Source organism: Sphaeramia orbicularis, chromosome 21 (assembly GCF_902148855.1).
Source record: "Sphaeramia orbicularis chromosome 21, fSphaOr1.1, whole genome shotgun sequence".
NCBI lineage: Eukaryota > Metazoa > Chordata > Actinopteri > Kurtiformes > Apogonidae > Sphaeramia > Sphaeramia orbicularis.
The window spans coordinates 48,658,661-48,684,995 of NC_043977.1; the positions used below are offsets into that span (position 1 = coordinate 48,658,661).

At 38.2% G+C, this 26,335-nt stretch overlaps 1 protein-coding gene and 1 pseudogene across 1 annotated transcript in view; both read left to right on the forward strand.

Annotated features, from left to right (window-relative positions):
* Positions 1–8,970, forward strand: part of LOC115412065 (olfactory receptor 49-like) — a 30,125-nt pseudogene extending 21,155 nt beyond the window's left edge.
* The window catches only part of adarb1b (adenosine deaminase RNA specific B1b), a 236,061-nt gene that overhangs the window by 1,905 nt on the left and 207,821 nt on the right, over positions 1–26,335 (forward strand). The window lies entirely within an intron of this gene.

Below are 26,335 nucleotides of genomic sequence, written 5' to 3' on the forward strand. Positions count from 1 at the left end.
ATACTAGTTACGAACTAGAAAATTGTACATGAACACCCCCTCATGTTGTATTTTCCACTGGAAAACTGGGAAAAATTTTGATCCACGAGCTGCTGAGGTGAAAATAACCTTTGAACTTTTCCGTATGGTGGAGAACAATGATGGAGTCCTTGTGAATGATAAACAATGCTTTTTAATAATGTTCTGCTCCTGTTAGCTGATGATTTTGTACATTTATAGCATACACAATTTGCAGAAAACAAAAAAAATTAAAAGTGCTGTAGCAGATGAATTAACATGTCCAGAACAGTTTTACCCAAGTAACAGGCCACAATAAATTGTTTGTCAGCCATTTTTCCATTTTGTTATGACAAGAAAAGCACTTGGATACAAAACAAACTTCATTTTGAATTCACGAATGGAATGGATCATCTTCTTGATAGCACATGAAGGCAGCGTAAGACAACACCTTCTTGTGGGACCAAAGCCCAGCTGTTTGACCTGACACATGGTATGCAGGTTTCACACTTCACACAAGTCCAGATGAAATGAGAGCAGGTATGAAAGTGTTTGGTCTGTGGGCAAATATTTCTGAATATAGTGAAACGCATGACTGCATGAACTCCTTGCTTGTTTTATAAATTAGATTCATGAAGAAATTAAATTAGATTGATGGTTAGCAGCCTAGACTGGACAACAGCAACTGATGTCTTCAGTGTCAACATATTCATCTGCTTTCATTTGTAGTTAGTGAAACTCACAGAAGGAATGCATTTTATTGCCTTATCAAGTTCCACCATTTTACTGAGGCTCTTACAAAAGATCATGTCACTGGCATCTACTATGAGTTAAATAGAGGACTATAGCTGCAGCTAGGGCTGTGCAATTAATCGAAATTCAATTACGATTTCGATTATTAGACACACCGATTACAAAAATTATGTAATCGAGAAAAACGATTATTAATTTTGAGTTGTTTTAATTCACGCGCACGCAAGCTACCATGAGCTGCTCTGCCCCGCCCCCCTCTAAGCTACTGCTGCCAGCTAGCCGGCAGGTCCACCCCAAGAGGACAGTTGTACCTCGCGGTCTGGAAAAATGGCAGGAGAATCACAGCAGAAGTGCTTGGTAAACAAAAAAGGCAAGTCCAATTCAATTGTATGGAATCACTTTGGGTTTGATGAAGAAGACGAAGAGCAAAAACACATCACGTGCAAAAAATGTTTCGTAGTTGTGTCCGCATCGACCGCTAACGCAACAAACCTTTTTAACCATCTAAAGTTTAACCACCGCAACCTTTATCATAATCTTATGAAAAACTAAAGTGCATAAAAACAACTTCGACCGCAATGTGGTCTTCAGTCTCTTTACGCTGCAACTCCTGTATTAACCTAACCTAACCTAACCTAACCCGTATAACCCTAACGTGCGTATTCTAGATGGCTGATGTATACAGAAGGCCTGAACTGAAACCTCACGGCACGCCACTGAATTTACTATGTTTCATACTACATTGAACATACTTGAATTTATTATTTGCACTTTACGTGAGCTTTTTTTTTTTTTTTTTTTTTTTTTTTAATTGCTACAGTTCTATGGCAAGTCTATAGCAGTTTAATTCCAGTGCACTATTTATTTACAAAAGGAAACATACTTGAATTTACAGTACACTTATTTGCATTCAAAGATTTTTTTGTTTCATACAAAAGTGAACATACTTTGTTTTAGTGGTTAAAAGCTTTATTTATGTTTAAAGAGTATATTTTACATTGTTTTGCAAGAAAAAAATAAACAACTTTAAGGTTAACAAATAATCGTTTTTAATAATCGTGATTTCAATTATTGCTAAAATAATCATGATTTTTTTTTTTTTTTCTATAATCGAGCAGCCCTAGCTGCAGCAGCTTATTTATAATTCAAGAACAGTGGACACAGCTATGACTTGACCAACACCATATTTTTATGACAAATCTAGATAAAAGTCTAATAAAATTCTACCGTGACCTACATGACAAGCATGACCTTTATTTTATGGACATATTATAGATTCAATGACACTGAGTAGAGAGATACTGTGTAATACCAGCAAAATGAGATTCACTACTTAAACGAGTACACATAATCCCCCCCCCCCCAACATTTCTTAATTTCCAGCAACTGGTGCCCCATCCACACTAATGCTAATATTTTGCAAATCCTCCAGGAGCAAACACGAAGCACAACAATGAATATGAACTGTCTGAGCCAATATTTCAAAGTGACAATCAAGTGGACTGAATTTTTTTTTTCAGAAATGGAGGAAGAAAATATCTGTGTAAAAACTATCTGTGTCAGTGTGGACAGGGTATAAATCGCTTGGCAAAACATAGAAATAGCTAATCACCATATTGTCGAAAATACTTTGAATACAAATTTTTCATCAGGCCATTCAGTCAAATATTCAGTCCATGGTGCAGACTGCTGTGTCTTCTTTAGACTCACTGTAGTATAATGCAGTTACAGTGTGGTCATCCAATCTTCTAATGACAGTTATTAGGTTGATTGTAATTGTTTGTCTGCTCCATTTATCCACTGTCTCTGAAGAGGACAGAGGTGATGTTGAAGCATTAGACCGTTCAACTCCACATTCCTGATGTTCTCAGTTAGTCTGCTGTCGAGCTGAGACTGAGCATCTCATTCAGCTGGATTTTCCTGTAGGATACATGGGAAAATCCAGTTTTACCAGATTCCTTCAGTGGAAAGGCCTAATGTTAACAAATCTATTTCTTCAAGAGTAACCCAGCCTCGTACTTGTAGAGGCCTTTAGTCTGACGCTGAGTGGAGTTTTCCTCTGTCTGCCTCCATCTCTATTTCAGAATCACCCTCTGGACTCTGTGGTAGTGTAGACTATCTATCTATCGATCGATCATTAGTGCTGTCAAACGATTAAAAATTTTAATCAGATCAATCGCATGGTTGCTGTGATTTAATTTCAATTAATCACGATTAAATATCATTCATTTTTAATCTACAGGGTGTCCCATAAGTCTCCATACATAGGAAAAATAAATGTTTCTTGACATAAACCATTTTTATTTATATAATATGCTCTATATGACTGCTATTTTGTCGGGAACACATTTCAATGCATGTCCTCCACTGCTGAAGAACTATAAAGAAGAAATATAAAGAAATACATGTTAGAACCATGGAATGTATTATGTCTCCTATGTATGGAGACTTATGGGACACCCTGTATATTAATCGTGTGTCATTTTGCATGAGCAGACAGACTCAAGAAAGAAGGGAATACATATATATGCACTTAACATGTTTGTCGCTAGCTGGGCTAGCGAGTTAGTTAGTCTAAGTGCTAACAGAATGCCTGACTAATGTATGCTTCATGTTAATGTGATATTTTAAGCTGGAAGTGCTTTGGTGAAAAGAAAACTCCTTCCTGCAGAATACTTCGTCGGTCGATTGTTCCATCTTGTTTTTTGTGTACTCAAATTTCCCATGGAGAGGGGCAATGTGCTGTTTAGCATCTTCCAACTTCATCGGTTGGTTCCGCTGCCTGTCACTACCAGAGCAACTTCCCATTTGCGCATGCGTGATGGTTACTCTACTTGGACTATATATATATATATATATATATATATATATATATATATATATATATATGTATGTATATGTATACAGGGTGGGGAAGCAAAATTTACAATGAACATTTAGTTGTTTTTTCTCAGCAAGCACTACGTCAGTTGTTTTGAACCCAAACATATATTGATGTTATAATCGTACCTAACACTATAATCCATACCTTTTCAGAAACTTTTACTCATATGAGTAATCAGGAAAGCAAACGTCAAAGAGTGTGTGATTTGCTGAATGCACTTGTCACACCAAAGGAGATTTCAAAAATAGTTGGAGTGTCCATAAAGAGTGTTTATAATGTAAAGAAGAGAATGACTATGAGCAAAACTATTACGAGAAAGTCTGGAAGATAGTATTAAAGAAGAATGGGAGAAGTTGCCACCCGAATATTTGAGGAACACTTGCGCAAGTTTCAGGAAGCGTGTGAAGGCAGTTATTGAGAAAGGAGGACACATAGAATAAAAACATTTTCTATTATGTAAATTTTCTTGTGGCAAATAAATTCTCATGACTTTCAATAAACTAATTGGTCATACACTGTCTTTCAATCCCTGCCTCAAAATGTTGTAAATTTTTCTTCCCCACCCTGTATGTATGTGTGTGTATATGTATATATATATATATATATACACACAAATTAATTAGCTGAACAGCAATGCAGGACATACATTCTGCTAACAAACACTTGTTTCAATTTTTCAAAAAAAATATGTGGAGTGATTGAATCTGTTGAAGAATGACGGTGCAGGAAAAACAGTTTTGCTGATTTGCTGAGTTCAAGGGAGTAATTGAGGTTTAGCAAAATCTGGTTGTAGCAGTCAGCTAAAACAAAACACAGTCAGGGGTAAAAACTGATCAAAGCTCTGTTTCAGAGGAATGGTGCAGCACTGCTCTACCTGCTGAGAAGACGCATTTAAAGAGGAGACAACAGGTCAAATCATCATCATAATAAAGGATTTATATAGCGCTTTACATTGAATCCGTTATTCATTCAGTCCACAGTCCTGTATTGGTGGTGTTAAACTCTACTTTCTCACAACCTGGCTCAGAGGAAGGACAAAAAAAGCATGAGACCATAGAAGACTCTTTGGTGTATAACCAAATTTATGTAAGAATACTAAATTAGTCAGTTCATCAGTCATGAGTTATGCCGCGTTTCCACTACATGGTACCGGCTTGACTCGACTCGACTCGGCCTTTTTGCATTTCCATTACAAAAAAGGAGCCAGAATCTGGTACCCGGTACTAGTTTTTTAGTATCACCTCCGCCAAGGTTCCAAGACTGGGGAACAGATACTAAAACGTGATGTGTAAACACTGCAGACCACTGATTGGTCAGAGAGTTGTCTCTGTGACCCGCTGTTTTACACAAAACAGGTGTGGAAGTTGACAGTTGACAAATATAGCGGTAGGTTAATCCACATGATGACAACCCGCAAAACTACACCATGGTCGGCTGAGGAGATTCAGTCTGTAGCCACTGTAAAAATTCAGCATGAGCTTGACGAGACAACACACATCGAGTGAGTTTAACAACAACTCTCTGAGCAGACACACAGAAGTGTCGCATCGGTATGACATCCAGGTACTGTAAAGTCAGTAGTATTCTGTAATGGAAAAGGTGTCCAGGAATTGTACCTGGTACCCGTATGGAGTCAAGTCAAGCTGGTTCCATGTAGTGGAAATGCGACTTTAGTGAGTGTATCATGTGAATGTGTATGAAAGTCCAAAGCCAAATAACCAAGTTATCCAAACTAACAATCCAGACAAGACAAAGAGATTGCCTGCACTAGCCCCTCTGCATATAGTGTAGCCTGTTTTGTAACCAAATCTTCAGATCTCAGTAATAAGCAAAGCAAAGCAAAGGAAATGGACTTGAGGCAGGAGGCCGTCACATCCTGTATCCACAGATTTGAACCGCCAACCCTCTGGTTACTGGATGACCTGCTCTACCTCCCAGAGCCACAGTTGCCTGTTCAGGTCCAAAGGATGTCAAGGTGACCATGAGTTTATAGATTGTATTGTGTCCATGTTTGTTTGGGTCTATGGAAAGTTGATATCTATGTGGTCTCTGGAACTCTGCATGTTAAGCAGAGGCTGCCTCTGCTGCTTCTCAGGCTCATGAAGCGTTGCTGCTGTCGAGGGGGGGGCGTCTGATGGTCTGATGGCCCCATTATTGGTCCCCGTTATTGGTCTGTCTGCTCCTGCCTAGGAGCAGCATGCAGCATTTCTACATGATGAACATTAGCTTCTTCAAAAATGTAATGCTCTTCTTCATCTCACAGGGCTGGTGGAGTAACTTTGGAGGCTCAAGGTCAGTTATTAGTGGGGTTTCAATCCAAACACACGGCATTTTGCAAAAAATATCCACCTTTACCTTTGTTTCTGCAGGGATATATTGAGCATGAGTATTTATTTCTCAGTCTCTTTATTAAGATGCAGTATATTTGTCCTCAGTATTAAAACACACAAAAATCAGAACTAAATGTTAGAGCCTGGCCGATAAGGGATTTTTGGGGCCGATGCCAATATTGGGGGCTAAAAAAAGCCGATATTCAATATATCGGCCGATATCTGATATTGGCTGATAACTGATATATTGGCCGATATATGAAATAAGAACATTGATCTACACAGGATATAGTAATCTTGTATTAGATAATTATGGACGGGTGGATTAACAGTTGCATAAATCTTTGTTTATTTCGTAAAGATAATTTACACAACTTTCAAACGCATACTATGCAATCACAAAAATAATTAGAGTAAAAAGATTACTTACCTCAAAATTATGTTTTCCCCTCACAAATTTTGATGTGTCTTCCTCACGGCACTACAACTTCCCATGTAGACTAAGGACTAAACTGAGGATGTGCAGCGTGAATTAGGAGAGTCCTAAGTTGTTCCTGATTGGAGCAAATACAAATGTTACAACTGACCTGTGTTACAACTGTCCCCGGTCTCCCCTACATTCTTAATAGCCAGGCGTGCCTTTAGAATGAAATTGTGAGGTAGTCAGGAAGCGCACGTCATTGTCTGAGTGGAAGTGAAAGTGAAACTGACACGCTTTCCTATTCCTCTAACTCTCTGGGCAGCACACACACACAGGAGCAGCAAGCAACAGAATCTCTGCGCAGCAAAACGTTTATGTATCACCTACATATTGGCTGATGTTGATTAATCAGTGATATGCTATAATCGGCTGGCAGATTAATCAGCCGGGCTCTACTAAATGTCTTCTGCAGGCAAAAGTCACTGTTAGGTGTGAGTACTGTTCACATGGAAATGGGCCAAACAGTAAGAAACATGTGATATACGATTAAAGAATTCTTTAAGATTAGTGCAATAAATCTCATATTTTCACAAGAGTTCAAGACCATTTATGTGCCATGGGTGGTCACACTAAATACTTGACATTTTGGTGTGCACAAACTGTTCTGAAACTGTGACATGTGTATGAACAGTTATTACAATTGGGCTAAAACACAAACCTCCTGAACCCAAACACTGGATATCAAACTATTTGCAAATTTTCAGAAAACTGGCAAAATAAACTGAATTTCTATGGTTTTCTTTTTGCTATTCTTGTGTGAACTAAGTCATTTTTTTGTTCCCTGATCTGCTTTTCAGAGGGATAGTTCCCATCATTAAATAACAGGGTTGACCAAACCTTTGTATTAAATGACCCATTTATCAGTGGAATTGTGTTATTTTACAAAGAACATTGCATTGTGGATTGTTTAGTGTTGTTGTTGGGTTGGAAATTGGTAATAGATTGTTTAGCACAGTAAAAGTGTTTGGTTTTAGTTTGCTTTAACTTCCAGAGTATGTGTAACATGTTTTTTGCTGCTGATGGAATGATTAATGAAATGATCCAATACTTCTATCGTAGTCATAGACATGCTGAAATGAAGCTGCAGTACTCTTTGTATTATCTGAAATAAATTGATGTTAATGTGCGTAACATCACAGAAGTACACATTTCTTAGTTTGGATACTCTTTTGTCTCAGATTCTTCCATTCAATGTTGTCTCAGTTTTTTTGGAGAACCCACAGTTTCACACCATTGTATCAACCAATCAGTCCTGTGTCATACTTGACAACTTCCGTTAAATGGCGTTTTTAATGCAGTCCATCTGAGCTGCACTTCTTGACCACACATAAAATGCCTCTGAATGACCTTGGTGTTTTCCTGCTCTGTTGCAAATGTCACCAGATTACTGCTGCCAGCTCAACTTACAATTGAAATGGATTTTTGACTTAATTTTCCATGGGTGACCAGTTTCAGTCAATTAAGTTATATGTTTGCTGAAGGCAGCTGTTGTGGTGACAATCAAACCAGACGGTTTGAGGGTCAGATTGTCAGTATTTGTGGATAGTAACATAAGAGTTAAGAGGAGGAAGAGATAAGACGCATGTTATGAGGCTTCACATCAGTGTTGGTCTATTAAACAGCATGGCTGTCATTATTAATGTGAATTACAAACTGTTCTGTTGAAGAACCTGATAATAATGGGTCAGGGTTATACAGTATATTTATTTCCGCTTTGTTGCACAGATATAATGATGGTTTGAACTCAGCTGTTTCAAGGCTTTGTTCACTGTTCACACTGTACAGTCCTTTACAACTCACATTCTAGTATATTGTTCCAAAAAACTGCATTATGAAAATATTTTCTGTCAGATTTTTGTGTAGTTTTAAATATATGTTGTTCAGTATAACTTTGCGACAAAGTAATCCTATTGATAAATATGATGTATTATTCTCTCTGTGTACAGATTTTCTACCAGATATACATTCTTGGTATACATTTTGACCATGTCTGGGGCAGAATAAGATGTGGAATGTCAACCAAACTTATCTCCTCTATAGAAAGGGACAGCCTTCATTAGATTGTAGAGCTGTTAAAGGTGGGGTACGAGATCTTAGAAAAACGGTTCGAGCAAGCTATATTTTGAAAATACTCAATTCAAAAGTCCAAACCCCTTTCTTCAGACATCCCTCCGAAGCCATGCCTCCAGAGTGCTGCAACACGCAGTGCTTGTTTCCGAGGGTTCACGAGCGCTGCACAGCAACAATTCACTGGCTGAGGCTCCGGGTCCATCCTCGGCTCCGGCTCATATGGCCTGGCTCGGGCTCCGGCCTGGCCCCAGCCCCAGCCCCGGCTCCGACCCTAGCTCAGGCTCCGGCTCCGGCCCTAGCTCCGGCTCCGACCCCGGCTGAGTCTCCAGCTCCTGCCCCATACGGCCCTGGCTCAGGCTCCAACAAGGACTACGGCCCCGGCCCTAGCTCTGGCTCTGTCCCCGGCTCATGCCCTGGCCCTGTACAGCCCCAGTTTGGGCTCCAATGCCGACTAAGGCCCAGACTCAAGCTCTGAACCTGGCTGAGGCTCGGGCTCGTGGATCCATGCATACCTCATTCAGTCTCCTCCAACACCCCTGCTCTTACAGAGCAGTCCCAGATCATACCTATCTGGCTAACGTTACATTTCCTAGTGATTTATGTTAGTGACGAAACAGTTTGCCGGTGAACTTTCCATCTTAACCCTTTCATGCATGAATTATGAGAACCTTAATCAAGATTTTTTTTCCTGAGTGTTTTTATTCCTCTTTAGGCATGAAAAAAAAACCAATGTGATTGAATTTTTTTTTTTTTTTTTTAAATCGACCTGTTTTTCATGGAGTTACAAAAATGTTCACTCATGAAATGTTCACCATGAATTTTATTCTTGAAGTAAAGAAACAGGTATTTAAAACCCAATATCATAAAGTGATATGAAAACAGTGAAATGAAACCACGTTTAATGCAGCTAATTTGATGTTTTCTCACATTTTAGCATATTCTAATACTAGTTATTACTCACTTCATGGAGATAATATGCAAAAAATAAATATTAACAATTGATTTCCACTCAAGAACCAATCAAGAACAGCAAAGTTACAATAATGGTATGAATTGCAGTTTATGAGATGGTGCATAAGTGTCCACTGTGTTGATTGATAAGGAACTAAAACAACAAAACCCATGGATATACAAGATTAAAGCTGTAGAGTTATGATCCACTGTAGTGACCACTATGCATGAAAGGGCTAATATAGCCAAGCTCTGGCTCATGCTTTGTTTCCTGTGCAGTTGCTCCAAGCCTCTGAGAATGCTCGATTCATGCATGAAGAGGGGTATGCGGGGGGGGGGGGTAGGTAGAGGGGAGTAAATGGCAGTTGAGTTTGATAGACATATCACCGTTCAAGCATTTTTAAAATTTTTGTGTTAGAGCATTTAAACAATAGGGGTGTGACGGGAATTTTAAGCAATATAGAAAAAATGCTCCAGGAAAAAATCTTGCATCCCACATTTTATATATATATATATATATATATATATCATATTTAATATACATATATTTACTTTTATTTATTACTTAAGTGTTTTGTATGGATTTTTAAAAAATGTATTTTTAGTTCAGTTCCTCCCAACCTCCTTTTGTGTCCTATGTGCTAATGCTAATTGTTAATGCTGGTGCTAGACCCTGAGTGTGTGTTAGTATGTTAAAATGCAGAGACCAAATTACTCTATGGTGATAATACAGAGAGCTAACCTTTAACCTCTGACCTTTACAGTGGCAGCCATAACTTGGTAGAACAAATGAAAACACTGCAGTGGTGTTCATATGACAGTAGATATTTACAAAACCACAACTTTAAGAGGATCACTGTCTCTGTGGACTATACACTCCAGATCAAAATGTTAAGACCAGTTTAAAAATTGCAAGAATTCACATTTTCCACTGTTGGATCTTAAAAAGGTTCTAAGTAGAGTTTCAAAATGAAAAGAAGAAATGGGAGTGAGACAAAAAAAATGAATAAGGCGGTTCATTACCTGATCAAAAGTTTAAGATCACAGCAAAAAAAAAAACCTGAAACCCCGCTAAAATAGAAATAAAAGTTTCAGAAAAGGACTCAGTAATGAATAGCTCCACTGTTCTTGTTGATCTCCTCAAAAAATTTGTTTTGGCATGCTGGATTCTTCTTCTTCTTCTTCTTCTTCTTCTTCTTCTTCTTCTTCTTCTTCTTCTTCTTCTTCTTCTTCTTCTTCTTCTTCTTCTTCTTCTTCTTCTTCTTCTTCTTCTTCTTATTCTTATTATTATTATTATTATTATTATTATTATTATTATTATTATCACGTGTGTGTTTCCAGGAGGCTAGTGGGAGTGTTGCTCCAGTGGTGAAGATGGCTTCATGGTGGGCATCCACTGTCTGAAACTGATGTCCATTTTTGTAAACTTCCCTTGCCATCTATCCCCAAATGTTCTCAATTGGATTTAGATGAGGGGAACATACAGGATGGTCCAAAAGAGTGACATTATTCCTCTAGAAGAAGTCGTTAGCAGTGTGAACTGCAGTGTTGTCCTGTTTTCAAACCCAATCATTACCACACAGACCAGGGCCCTCAGTCATGAGGGATGTCCCCTGCAACATCTCCACATAGCCAGCCACCATTGACGCCCCTGTACAACCTGAAGGTCCATTGTTCCATTGAAGGAAAAAGCACGCCAGATCATAGTGGCACCCCCCGCCACTGTGCCGCATAAAAAACATCTGAAGTGGGATCTCCTTGTCATGCCAGTAACTTCAGAAACCATCAGGACCGTCAAGGTAAAATTTTTACTCATCAGAGAATAAAACCACCTTTCAGTGTCCCATGTTTGGTGCTCTCTTGCAGAGTTCAAACAGGCAATTTTGTGGCGTTAAAGGAGATGAGGCCTTTGAAGACGTTTTTTGTTCTTATAGCCCTTCTCTGGCAGATGCCGTCTGTTGGTTATTGGGCTGCAGTCGGCACCAGTAACGGCCTTAATTTGGGTTCAGGATCATCTCGTATCTTGACAAACCGCCATTCGAATCATCCGGCTCAGTGACAGTGAAATTGTTTTGGGTCTAACACTTTTTTGTTCCATAACCCTCAGGATCTTTGAAGAAATTCAAAATGACTCTTACTGCATCCAACCTCAGCAGCAATGGCGCGTTGCGTGAGCCCTTGCTTATGCCACTCAACAATCCGACCACATTCAAAGAGAGAAAGCTTTTTTGCCTTTGCCATCAGGAGGTCATGACAGGGTGAATACCTGACAGAAAATGACATTGAATCCACATTTTTGCTCAGATTTTGGCTTTTAAAGGCTGTAGTTTTAAACTTTTGATTGGCTGATGAACAGCCTATTTCAGTTTAATTGTTGTTTTCAATAAATTGCTTATTTAAATTTTTTTTTGTCTCTCTCATTTCTTCTTTTGGCATTTTGAAGCGCTGCTTACAACCTTCTTAAGATCCAACAGTGCAAAATGTAAATTCATGCAATTTTTCAACTGGTCTTAAATTTTGATCAGGAGTGTATATGAGATAGTGAGTTATGGCCACATCTGTTGGTAATACTTATTCTACACAGCCTGGCAAGCAAACAAACAAACAAAAAATCATCCCTATGGCACAGGGAGATTCATCAGGCTCAGGTAGTCAAGGAGTGGTTCAATATCATGAGACAGAATCCAGACCCGAACCTCAGAATCCAGACCCAAACACCACAGACCAGACCTGAGCCACACAGTCCAGACCTGAACCTCAGTCCAGACTGGAATTGCTGTGTGGCATAACTGACATTCATAGTGAAAGTGTGCTCTTATCAAAACCAAATGAAATCCAATGAAATGCTTTTGGCCTAGCAGTGTAAGTTGGCCCTGAAATCTTGAAAAAATTTAAATAATTGCAAGAATAGTATTTATCAAATATCAGAGAGAAGAAGACAGAAAAGACAATAACATTTGAATGCTATGTTCACACTATAGTGTTAGTTTGATCATTAAAAACTTGTTTGATGCTAACTGTTTGGCAGCTTAGCTCACAAATATATTTAATTTTCAGCATTCTTTATTCTAACAACAGTGGGCTAATTCTGCTAACATTACGTGTACAAATATTTTTCTTTCTGTCTACTTGTCTGTCTGATTTTCATGGACTATTAGTACGGACATGTGTAACCCTTTCAGTGGAGCACTGACACAGATGAGTGAGATGAATTTGATTAGTTTGAATCAACTGTTGGTGTTTGTTTTTCCAGTTGGATGCTAAATGTCCAAACTGGTTCTACATAAATATTGCAGGTGTTATGCTCTTGTAACACTTCCTTGTAAAGATAAAAGTGTAAAAGTTTCTATACAGAGTGAAGAATAAAGTTGGGGAATATCTTCTGAATCTTCTAGTAATGAGTCAACTGCAGAGTAGCACAACAGACTGTAAATAGACAGATAACGGTGAGAAGGAAAGGTCTATGCAAATAAAGCAACATGACCCAGAGTTGCATGACTGAGACACTGTGCACACCCTTCAGGGAGGGGGTCCAATTTGCCCCCTCACCCCTGTCACCAAATTATTGTGAGCAGGGAGTTGCAGGTTGTGGGTATTATTCATAGAGTGTACATTAAGACTGCAACACACTCACAAATTCCCATGCATAATACATTACTCTGAACTTGAAGGCAAATGGTAACCTTTGAAATAAAAATAGTCTAGGTGTTGTTTGTGCTCTTGTGTATGCTTGTGTGTGGCCATGTGAACGTGAGGGCAGTCAGCACCTTTTTTTAAAGAATTTTGTAACCTCTTTTTGCATCCACTGGAGATGAGTTCTTGGTTAAAAAAACAAAAAAACCCAGAAAGGGCTAATGCACATGCCAGAAGAGGTTAGCATCAGAGCGTGAATGTGACATTACAGTCAATGCCGTACACACACTCACATGTTCGCACTACAAAAGCCAGAATAAGGCTTCATACAACTCACAGGACTGGTATTAGTACAAACAGCACAAAGAGGTTTGTCTTTATAAATATGCACTTATTTATTTTAATTTTTACATTAGTGTAAACATCAAAAAAATCACCATTGAATAGAAATGTTGATTGTAGGCTGATTTTGATTACATGTTTAGCATCTTTTGCATATGCATCAGCCTCTGCAGCATTGGGTCTGATGTAAAGCGTAGGTCAGAGTTCATTGTCAACCCTCATGGATGTGGATCAATTAAACAGATGATCGGTCTCTGTGGTGAGGGGAAATACATTAGCCCCCTCATTATGACATTTTGAAGGGCATTTGTATTTTCTGTCAAGCAGCAAATGACACTGACTTTGTTGTTATTCCTCTGATTTAACTCATCCACACCAAGACAACAGCATAAGGCCAGAAAACAGTGGAAATAAACTGAGGTTAATGATCCTCAACAGCATCTGCTATGCAAATAAATCCTGTTAAAAATGTCATTATGGAATAATGTCCGGGATTTGTTCTAGTTGCTGATTTGTTAATAATTAATCGATCAATAATGTACATGCACAGATCTATGGCAGGTTTAATTTGAAACCTCGAACAGCAGTACTGGGGTACAGTTACTGATGGAACTGCATAAAAAACATGTTTTTTCAGATTTTATGTGGCAGCGATGACAGTAAAATTAGAGCTTTAAAAAAAAGTAATCTATTCTTTTGCTGATAATACTGTAATATAGTGCACTGGCATTTGTTTTCTTATGGTTTGGTTGGAAATTTATTCTGCAGTTAATTCTACAAATTAATTGATTTGTGTTTGTTAAAAAAAACAAACACAAATCTGTCAATTGTCACACCAACACTAACTCTCACTGGCTACTATCTATAAATGTTTCTGTCCTTTTCCATACTCTTTAGGCTATTCTAAACTAAAATTTTAGTTAGTTAATTAGTTTTAGTGATTTTTACATGTTCCTTCATAACCAAGCAAACAGACCCATTGCAATTGTAAAATACAATATTGTCCATGATAATCACAACTTTTTCACCAAATTGTGCATCTAAAGTATCAAACTCACTAAAGTATTAGAGTACAACTGTCAGTTTTTAGCCCTAGTGATGCTGCAGGTAAAATTGACAAGATTAAATTAATATAAATTTAAATTAAAACATGATCCACAGTCTTAAGAATGAGCAAGTTTCATGTTGTTTTTCCACTCAGAAATTTCTAGATTCTTAATGTGACTTTCCTACTCTAATACTCTTTATTTATTTATTTATTTATTTATCTATTGTTTATTTCGATTTTTTAGGTTTCTACAACCCATACACCTTTGTATTTACATTACAATTTTAAATGCAGCATTTTCAATCTACTACAACATTTTCATTTTACACACCAATACTCTTTTCATTGGATTCACTTTGGCTCATTACAGTGAACTTATACAAAATAACATTTTGTCATGTTTTGGACTCGAACATTACAACTGATCCAACCCCAGACAGAACAGTGCCCCCACAGGCTTGGACTGTAGGCACTAGGCATGATGGGTAATCACTACCCCCACAGGCTTGGACTGTAGGCACTAGGCATGATGGTTAATCACTGCCCCCACAGGCTTGGACTGTAGGCAGTCGGCATGATGGGTAATCACTTCATTGCTCTGGAACAGGGTCAGTCTGAACTCATCATAGATATGACCTTTATCCATTAAACACAGTCCAGTCTTTGTGCTTCTTTCAAACTGATGAATGTTTAAGAAATGAAAAGATACTGCATCAGTTAAATAGCATCATATTAATAGTTCGTAACATATTAATTACTGCAGTAATTCTCCAGTGGAAGGGTTTGAACTATTTGCTGTGTTAAATCCAGGTGGATGCTTGTTTTTGTCAGGGCTGTGAATGTGTTTTGCTGTTTCTTAGTGTTGAGTAGCTGTAATATTATGAAGTGTAAAGTTCATGATGGGGTGTTTCTTTCATCTGGGACATGGGGAGACTTCTGAAAAAGGATATCTTATCCACAGAAATCACTTTTCCATTGACTCTCAAATTGTGCAAATATAACTTGCGCATAAAAATTTACCTAATAGAAAAACGACAGTTTTGCCAAAAGTCTAATTTTTTGATTAAAAGTTTTTGCGCTGGCAAGAGGTGGTTCTTTGGGCATAGCGCAAATGGTATAGCACGCAAAACTGCAATGGAAAGACCTTTTTTCGCAACTAGTCAGGTGAATTAAAAAAACAGATGTTGATGGACATTACAACAAGTGAAGAAGAAGAAGAAACATGTCACGGTATGTGTGGACACACCAGGAAATCCAATCATTTTATAATTTAGTACGAGATAGAGGGGAAATATATAATGATAATGAATATATCTGTAAATCAACACTTTATCTTTGTTCATCGCCATGTTTATGGAATGACTTCTCATGTCATCTTATGATAATAAACAAATCATCGCATTTGTGATTTAATGGAAAAACCGACCTCTTCTGTTTTTTCAACATTTAGTAAGTATCTGTAAAGTTTTGCACAGATGTCCAATGAAAAAGCGACTGCTTATCTGCTCATAGCTGCTCGGTTTTCCCTACAACAATTTCTTTAAATTCTCTCTTCACCCTCTCCTTCCTACCTCAGAAACTTAAAACAAGCCTTACGTCGTCTCTTGAGCAGGACAGTGTCTTCATAAGAAGTTGGAAGGAAGCTTGGACAGGATAATCCTGCTGTGTTCTTGCCAGCTCTGCTTGTAGTTGAGCTTCATGAGAATCGTACCTGTCAGTGCCTTTAGAGAAGCTCAGTCGACTCTGAGCATACTGAAGGAACGGCCAACGCCTGCAGGCCGTGGCGATAGCGAGCTACTCCGTCTGCCAGTATTACTGCCCTGCACATCACAGGGCTTCACTGTATGTGGATCACCCCGATAACATGGGTTGTGTCATGATGTGGTTGTACATGTATTCACAGTGGATTAGGCTAAACCCATTAATAATGTAGTCACATGTAGTAGCTGTGAAAACACTCTTTGCTTGTTTTGTGATTCCACTTTTCTCCCTGGCTTTGAGCTCATACAGGAGGTAATGGACGGTAAATCTTCTGCCCATGAATGCTCACTGTAAACTTGTGAATGCCTGAACAGGGGTTGTAACTGAATAAATGAATGAAGTGGTCCTCTCTTCTGCTTTGCTTGTCCTTTTCATATTCATCAGCCTTCTCTGTTTCCTTCTCCTCCATATTCTGTGGACTCTGCACAGGCCCTTGGTGATATGGTTATATATAGAAAGCAAAGGAGGAGCCAGATTAAGAAGAATAGAGTACCTTTTAGTGCACTATCCAGGGAAGCCTGCCTCGCTGCTGCTGTTCCAAAGGGTTAATGGTGCAGAGATTTAGCCAGAGGATTGTTGCTGCCATTACAGTGACTCAGGGTCAAGTGTCACACCTGGACCATCTGAGGCCGCTTCTTCAATTAACCACAACACTTTCTGGATAAATGCCCTGGAACAGTGTTTCTAACACTTACCTACCTTTGTGGTGAGGATTTAACATTGAAGTGACACTATTTTATGAAGCCTTTTTACTTGTTGACTATGTTTCTGTCCCTGTTGTGGCTGAAAATCCCTGAGCACTAGTTATGTGTCTGTTCATGCGTCCATGTAAAAGCCAGTGTAGATCCATGATTCAGGCCAGACAGTGAAACATCTCATCAGGAATAGGAAAATATTCCCATAATATGATAGTGCGTTATTCACTCTCTATTTTCTTTTTTTCTCATATCAAGTATTTCTGTTAGGGCACTTAAATGCAGTACAATGTGTACAAGGCCATTGTGTGCTTATCAGGACACAACATTCTAATGGTTCATCAGCGGGGCATTTCCGCTGCCAGGTCTGCCATTCAACTTAAGTTTCTGTTTGTTATGCACTGCATTGTTCACTAACTTGTACTTCTATTTGTATTATGAGTTTTTTATGACTGCTGTCACCATCAGGGTCTGTCAGTGTTTTGTGCCCCCTCCCCCTCTGAAGATTGCGATCATTAATAATGAGAACTGGCCAGTGGTGCACACTCAACTTTTTGATGGTTTTGCATGTACATCTGGATACTTACAGTGGACTGCAGCAGTTTGCAGGAAGTCCACAATTTGTGACACTATCATTTAAATGTTATTTATACAGCGCCACATCATAACAAAAGTTACTTCATGACACTTTACATTTAAACCTGGTTGGAACAGACTCTTATGCCAATTTACAAACCCAACAGAATCCTCCAGGAGCTTGGTGACAGTGGCGAGGTAAAACTTCCTTTTAACAGGCTGAAACCTTAAGCAGACCCCGACTCCTGGAGGATGGTCATCTGCCTCGAGTTGGGGTTAAAGAGAGAGGGTAAGAGGAAGAGAAAGAGAGAGATTGGGGGGGGCGGACACATGGATGCACAGCAAACTGAACTATAACTGTTCCAAAATAGAGTTGCTGTAGCTAGTATAATTACCAATGACTAGTACAAATACAAATAACTGTTAATTCTACTATTCCAATATAACCCCACCTACCTTAACACATGGTTATCAACAATGGAAAACATGTCCATGTTAAAACCAGTGCTACTGGTGTTTCTTGTATGTGGTTTACTCTATCAGCTTAAATGGGACAGAGCATGCACAACTTGTAGTGAATGTTCAACCATCTTTACTAATGTTAGTGTTAGAGGTGTGCATTGGCAAGAATCTGGCGATACAATACAAATCACAATACTAGGATCATGATACGATATATCACGATACGATACTGCTAAAAAGACACTTTTTTTTTTTTTAATTCTTTTTTAAAATGATTATTTCCTTGAAGAATTGAATTACACCAGAAATATGCACAAAAACTAAATACATTTTTATTTGATCAAAACAGGATCTAATGCGATACCACAAAATATTCCTTTGTTAAAACTTAAATTATGTTTTACAGACATTACAGTTTCAGATCCTGTTCAAATGTTCATATTCTATTAGTTCAGAACTAACATCATAACATTTAGTGCAATCCCGACAAAGGAACTAACCTCATTTAATAAAAGAAGGTTAAATAATAAATAAATAAAATATAAACAAAAAAGAAAAACAAAAAACTAAAATGAACCTCCACAATATCTGCATTTGAATAAATACTTAAAAGTATTGATACAGTACTTTTTAATATTGATACAGTATTGTGAAATGAAATATCACGATATATTGCAGAACCGATATTTTCTTACACCCCTAGTTAGTGTAGAGATTTTATTGATCAAACTGATGCTGTTGCATATTGCTGTTTACATGCATCCTTCATTCATTATCATCTCCTTCCCTTGCTAGTAGAATGTCTCATTGTTATCATTAAGTGTGGAGTTAAACTGAGTCAATGCTTGTGTCCGTCATTCTTTTGGATGAGTTAACAATAACAAAAGTATAGAAAATCACCAGACTAATCCTTAAAAATTCTTTTCAATGTCATAACATGCACCTAGAAGCAGAAACTGTAAGAGTTTAAGAGGGGAGGGAAAACTCCGATAATTTCTTTTAGCTGCTTTAGATACTTCATTTCACTAATGAGCTTACTCAAGTGCTACACACCAAACTTATACTTAAAATGTGAATAAGTTCAAATTTTTCAGATGTCTGTGTTAGATATTGACTCTGTTCAAAGCTAGACATGTAGTGTCTTACCTTGGAGCATACAGAATAGCTTTATTTTATTTATTATTACCAGCCAGGAGGTATTGTGATCACTTTGCTTTGTGTGTGTGCGTGTGTGTTTGTTTGTTTGTTAGCAAGATAACTCAAAAAGTTATGGATGTATTTTCATGAATTTTTCAGGAAATGTTGATACTGGCACAAGGAAGGAATGATTAAATTTTGGTGGTGAATGGGGGGGGGGCAGATCTGTCTTGGTGGAGGTCTGCGCTGTCCAAGTGCTTTTCTTACTCATGTCTGTCATTGATCTATTCGAAGATGCTGTAGAGCAGGGGTGTCAAACATATGGCCTGTGGGCCAAACGCAGCCCGCAAAAGGTCCAATCCAGCTTGTGGGATCAATTTGCACAGTGCGAAAATTGCACTGATGTAGGACTGGGTGATGTGGAAAAAATCATATCACGATAATTTTATTCATATCAGACGATATCGAAATATATCGTGATATAAATAAAAATCACTATTTCTGTCGAGCTGAAATTTTGTGTTACTCATTAGTTGTGAAGACATCAGAGGGTTGTTTTTGATTTAAATATGATTTTTTTTCTGTCAGAGGTTGAACATGACAGATGTGCTGAAGAACATTATACAACTGTTTCAGATAACTAAAACAGGCAGATATATTTAAAACTAAACTAAAAGTCTAACCAGCAGGCTAAAACTAAATACGGGGTGCGTTCCTTAAATGCCGTAACTGGCGTAAAACTGAAAGTGAAACTTAAGGAAAGGTGAGTTTTTGCGTTCCTCACATAGACAACATGTATTCATACACCTCTGTATTGTATTGAAGGCCCTGAACAAAATGGTTTGCACCCTGCTTTTCAGTAACCCGATGACCTGAGTTCTCTGTCATATTTTCTCCTGAGGAAACACTCATTACCTCTCACTGCAGCCCAAACATTAGCATGTGTGCTGCGGCTGACTCTTACGGCTGAGCTGTGTGCATCAACCTAACTTGATGTGTCTCTAGTGTGACTGGTTCGGTGCTGCGCTACTTAATTATGATTAGCTGTTCTTATGTCTGTCAAAACATGGATGAATGAATTCTATCAAAATTGTATCAAGCATGTCTCATATTTCTATCGAGGAAAAGTTATTTCATGAAATATATCATTATCGTTTTATTGCCCAGCCCTACACTGATGTTTTAAACATCAAAGGTGTCAAACTTATTTTCGGTCAGAGGCCACATACAAACCAATGTGATATCTAGCGAAATAATAACATAATAATGTATAAATAATGACAACTCCAAACTTTCTTCTCTGTTTAATATAAAAAAGTACATTACATAATGAAATTATTTACATTTACAGACTATCCTTTCAAAATAAAACGTTAATAACCTGAACAAGTATGAGCAACGTAAAATGTCTCAAGAATACAATACTTAGAGTACTTACTTAAGTACAATTTTAACAAAATTCTGCCTGTTGCTAAATGTTTTGTGTATTTGTAGATCCTCTGTGATCTGTAAGTTGTAATGTACATGCATAAATGATAAACTGAGACATAATTTTGTTTAAATTGCCCTTATTTTTCTTAAAAAAATTTAAGGTTGTACATGGTTATTTAGGTTATTCACATTTTCATAATGTAATTTTTCGTTTTTTACTAAAGCAAAGTAAAACATTTGTGTTAAGTTATTATTTATAGGTTATTATGTTATTATCTTACTGGTCCACTTGAGATCATGTTTGGTTGTATGTGGCCCCTGAAGTAAAATGAGTTTGGCACCCTTGGTGTAGAGGGATGACCTGGCTGGTATCAGAGGGATACAGGGGTTGGAATGGGCAAAAACTAACTGTGGTCCCTGATGTTGTACATCATGGTATTAGCACTAGTATTAGCTCAAAGCTGACATCATCACACACATGGAGGGCATCCATACCCCTGAGGTCCTCTCCAGTTTAACTTCTAAATGATGTGCATTTTGTCTGTTGTTGGACACCACAGTAAATAGGACAAGACAGCGAGATAAGACAGAAATGCTTCAGAGGATCTCAGTGTGGTTGAGTGGTAACAGAGAGGATGCTGGGAGTCGAATGTGGCAGGTGCTGCCGGCCCATGGAGGCATATTTGTGTACTCTGTTCACTCAGTGGGAACATTTTAATTTGATCCCTTTGTTACCATAAAACAGGTCAGGATTTGTTCTACCCATGGGTGATTTGAGTGAGCACTTGTAGAGAAACTGCCGTCATAATGCAGGATGGGGTGGAGCTCAGTGTGTTCAAACAAAACACATACCGTTGTTTTCGGGTATTTATCAATTATTATACATAATATTATTGTTATTATTATATGGACAGTTTGTGAGTGTTGTTTTTATCTAATGCTTAAATGAGTTAAGTTTGCAGTGGTTTGAACTCTAGCTATATGCCTCTGGTCTCTTTCTTTCAATGTGTGCATGTGAAAAGTGTTTTTTCTTATATTTTCCACCTTCTGTAAAGTGTTGTGGTCTGGGTGGACCATGGCCAGTTCTCGCTGCTATTAAATCAGTGTGTTGTAGGTCTTTATATGTGCAGCATTAAGTAGAGCTGCACAATTACTCTTAATAGTTTGCAGTGATATAATCACAAAAGGATACAATTGCATAAAATATTAAAGCTGCAAGCAGCATTGGGCGGGACCTTGCACCGTGCGATCCGCCTGCCGCGCGATCCGCCTCCCGCGCGATCCGCCTCCCGTGACCGTCGACACCTCAGCTCCACTCACACCTCTCCGTCCCGATACCAGTTCCCACCCTTTAGTGTCCGTCCTCCTTACATCTCTACAGAACACCAGCGACCCTCTGCTGAAACCACCATCACCTTTAAATGAGACTTTGAATTTGGAAACCCTACTGTGTGTATGTGCATTTGTTTTGTATGTGAGAGAAAGAATCAGTTTGAAAAATGAATAGAAATTGTATGAATAATTGAGCATAAATGTGATGATTTATCACATTTAAAGCTATTATTTGGGAAAAACCCTATTATGTGAGCATGTGTGTCTGTGGGAAAGATTACTTTTGAATGAAGAAACATTGTACAAACAGTCGAGCGTTTGGTCATAAAAATGAAAAGAAGTAATGAAATAGACATTATGTATTATTTTTAATAGGGGTTTTATTTTGAAAACATTTACTCCATGTACTTTGTAATGTGTGCAAAATGTTCAATATCCACAATATAATGCAGCAAAACCGGTTTTAAAATGTGAGGGGGGAAAAAAAAAAAAAAAGGCAGTGCCCTGCCTGGGGCTTGAACCCATGACTCCTGGACTACAGACCAGTGCTCTAGCCAGTAGTCTATTGTCAGACATATTGAGGACTGCACTGGTAGTCCTTATATAGGGATTTTGTCATTGTTAAAAGTGAAACTAAACATAGTCTTCAAAAAATTGCCATTATTCCATAACCGTAGCTCGTATCTGAAAAATTCTTTCACTTTTGGATTCTGCAGACTTGTGGGAATTTAATGAGGTACAACTTTTGTGTCAAAAGTCTGAAATGAATAAGCAGTAATTGCAGAAACATAGAGTAACTTTCAAAGGCAGATTGCCAACTTCCTGTTGGAGTTAGCTCATGAGTGTCAGTGTATGATTTGTCGGGCTCAATCAGACCAACATTTTGGCATTTGTTTCATGTTTCTGTGACATTCCTACTGGCTGCTGGGGCAGGTTTTGTGTGTTTTTTAGTACAAAGGTGGTGCTACAGAGTGCATTTTGGCACCCAAGGGGTTAAATTTGATATTGTATGAAAGTGTTCACCAGCCATGACATACATGGCAAATTTGGTGAGTTTTGGAGCACGTTAAGGGGGTCAAATGGCAGTCTAAAGTGGAAAAAGTATGAAAATAAACAAATTGTTATAAATCAATAACCGTACAACATATCTCAAAAATTTTTGCATGTGAGAGTTGTGCTGAGTCCCGTGAACGTGTAGATATGTCACATGTGGGGAAAAACTCCAAAGTGGAAAATGAGTTCCAAACATGGCAACTTTGCGGGTTTCTAAAAAAAAAAAACTAAGACAGTTATGGAAAAAGTACTGTGTGAGAGGGCCTTACCTTTCGGCTCGGCCCCTACGTATAAAATAAAACATGCAAACTTATTGCAATTCTTGACAATGCAGCATGTGTTTTGTATTCTTTCATAACCAGATCTAAACTAAATGTCAGTATTCTCATCAGAATAATCTGACATTTAAAACATGTTCATTTTCTCTGTATTTCTGACCCAAATGGAGGAAATGGAGAAGTATCCCTGGGAGCCATTGGGGGCAGAGTTGAGATTTGAAGAGAATAATTTCCAGACATGGCAGAAATTTTAAAAAAGCGACTGTGTATGTATTTACTACAACTAACATTCTCAATATCAACATTGGTAAAATCCTCCTCTGTCATTGCCATGTTTGTTATTATTGACTTTCCCCTTCTTCTCTCAAAAAAATTCTTCTCTTCTTAGTGGTGTTTGTGCAATATGTTAATTCAGAGTGGTGCCCTCTGGTGGATTGATCGCCAAATGCTCATTTCTGTGCAGTGGACACATGGAAGTATAAAGGCGGTGACCCATGACAATGTTTGAAACGGACATAAAGTGAAGTAAAGTGAACATAAATGGACCTTTATCACAGCGCCTGCCTTATTTAGGCTAATAGAGAAGTCCAAATGAACCTGGTTAACTGGTTAAACTTAAGAGGATTCAGCCACTGATCAGCGTGTTTTTTTTTTTTTTTTAGCAGTAATTGCTACTTTAGTATAATTTAATATTGGTACTTCCTGTCATTGCTGTTTTTAAGATTGCTTACAACACTGCCCCGTAGTGGTAGGGAGTTTCACACAGCACATTATTGACAGTTTATTGTGAATTTTTCCATATAAAATGTAATTAAAAACTATACAGTGTTTTTACACATTGGGACAGTATTGCAAAATATAATGAGCGCCTGCCTTATTATTGTTGTTATTATTAATAATTCAGTCCATTAAATTATTATTGTTCTAAGTAAATCAGTACGTTTGGTAATGTACGCCCCCACCCCTGCTGATAGGAGTTAACACATGAATATTGATCCTGTACATTAGGACATTAGTTGCAGAAGTAATCCTTTTGTTCAGTAATTAATATAGTTGTAGAGTGTTTTTATCGCAGTTTAAGGTAAGCATACTTTCATCTTTCCACATTTTGGTTGGTAAATTCTTGAGTGTAAAAGCTGTCAGGGTTTTATGCCGCTTTCATGTGCTATCGGGAAGATGATTTTTCCATTTGTGAATTTGAAATTATGACTACGTTGTTTTCAAATGCGTTTGAAAAATGGCTGACACAATTTATTGTGACCTGCTACTTGAGTAAAACAGTTTCGGGTGTGTTAATTCTTCTGCTACAGCTTTTTTATTTTTTTTTGTACATCTTTTTTTTTTTTTTTTTTTTTTTTTACAAATTGTGTATTCTATTAATGTGGAAAATCAACAGCTAACAGCAGCAGAACATTAATAAAAGCATTATTTATTAGGGCAGGGTATCATGGCCAATTTCCTTAATCGATTCGATTTCAATTCATAAGATTCTGAATTGATTAATCACAATTTGATTCAAGTCGATCTGATATTAATTTGATTCAGTATTAATTGATTGATTCAGATTCATTTAGCGATACCAAAGTACAATTTTGAGCTATAACCTGATTATTTGACTACTGCAGCCATGCAAATCCTCAATACTGGTATCAATATTGATATTAGAAAGGGAATAAATATGACATTTCAGCAGTAAATAACTAAATCTGCTCTTAAATAATTAACAGGACAGAAACATAGTGTTTATACAGTGGCTCAGAACAGACTTCTTTGTCATCTTTATTCTGTTTTATGGCTGGTGGCTTCTAGCGTTAAGGCGCATTGCTATCACCCTGGGGTGCCACTACCAATTTTGGCCCCCCTGAAATATAATCATGTTGGGCCCTTGGTACAAGAAAGTCACTGGGATGTGTGTGTGTGTGGGTGGGGTGGTGGTGGTAGTGGTCCGTGATTGTCGTTTTACTATTCCGCTAACTCCACAGTAACTGATAGTACCACCTATGGCTGAGTGTGGATCTAAGTTAATATTCCTAAAACATCCAGCTTCCGCAACCCACCTCGGAGAACCTCTGCTGACCAGATGGTCTGGGTGGCCAGTTCCTTTGCACTGCAGGTTCGAGTTTGAGGCTGGGTGGACCTCCTGCAGAGGGCTTTTCCCCATCCTTCCTCAGCGTCCCTCCTCCACCAGAACAGTTGAGCGAGATCGAGACGCCCTGTGTCCCCCAGGGGCTCACGAGATGGAGCCAGCCGCGCCTCCGCACCATACCTGGGTCAGGTACTCACGGTCCTGCTCTGAAAATGTATCTCATTCACTATTAATCGATTACACAAAATTAAAATGAAATTGATCTAAAATCAATCAAAATGATTTTTCCGCCCAGTCCAATTATATATAATTTGCGGTGAATCCCTCGTTGCTCTCTGCCATGTTGAAAAGGTCAAAGGTTGTTTTCATCTTGGCAGCTCGTGTATCAAAATTTTTTCCCAGTTCTCCAGTGGAAAATACGACATGAAGGGACAATCGTGCAGTTTTAGAGTTCGTAACTAGAATATACCACAATTCCCATTGCATAGGAAGGCAGGATAACACTGTGATGGCTGAGGATGAACATGTGGTGTTTTTTAGTTCAGCTCTAACACTGTGACAGTTCATCTGACTGGACTGTCACTAGTTCATCATTTACACTCAGTCAAGGCTCCGTCACACTGATCGGCCTATTGGTTTCATGTGTTGGTGCTGGTTAACTAAGTGAAATTAACTGTGGGTGTTACGAATCAGCTGTTTATTACTTCTGTGTTTTGAGGCATACATGTAGTGTCACTTTGGCTTTTTCATTCTGTCAGTTTTTCTACTTGTTTGCCTAAAAGAAATCACGGACAAACACACATTGACTCTTGTTCTGTTTTTATTCCCAGGGCTGAGGGTTTTTTCTCTCTCTCTCACCCAGACTGAGTGGTGATGAAAGATGAGCCTAAATTTAGGACGTGCTGCTTCACCATGAGGGAAGGTGTGACTTTTTATCACCTCTCCCAAATCTTACACATTTCAGAAGTGCCCGTTATGACGCTGAACTGTTCATTAGCAGCTGTTTGTGTAAGAGGCTTAGTTTCACAGGGTTTA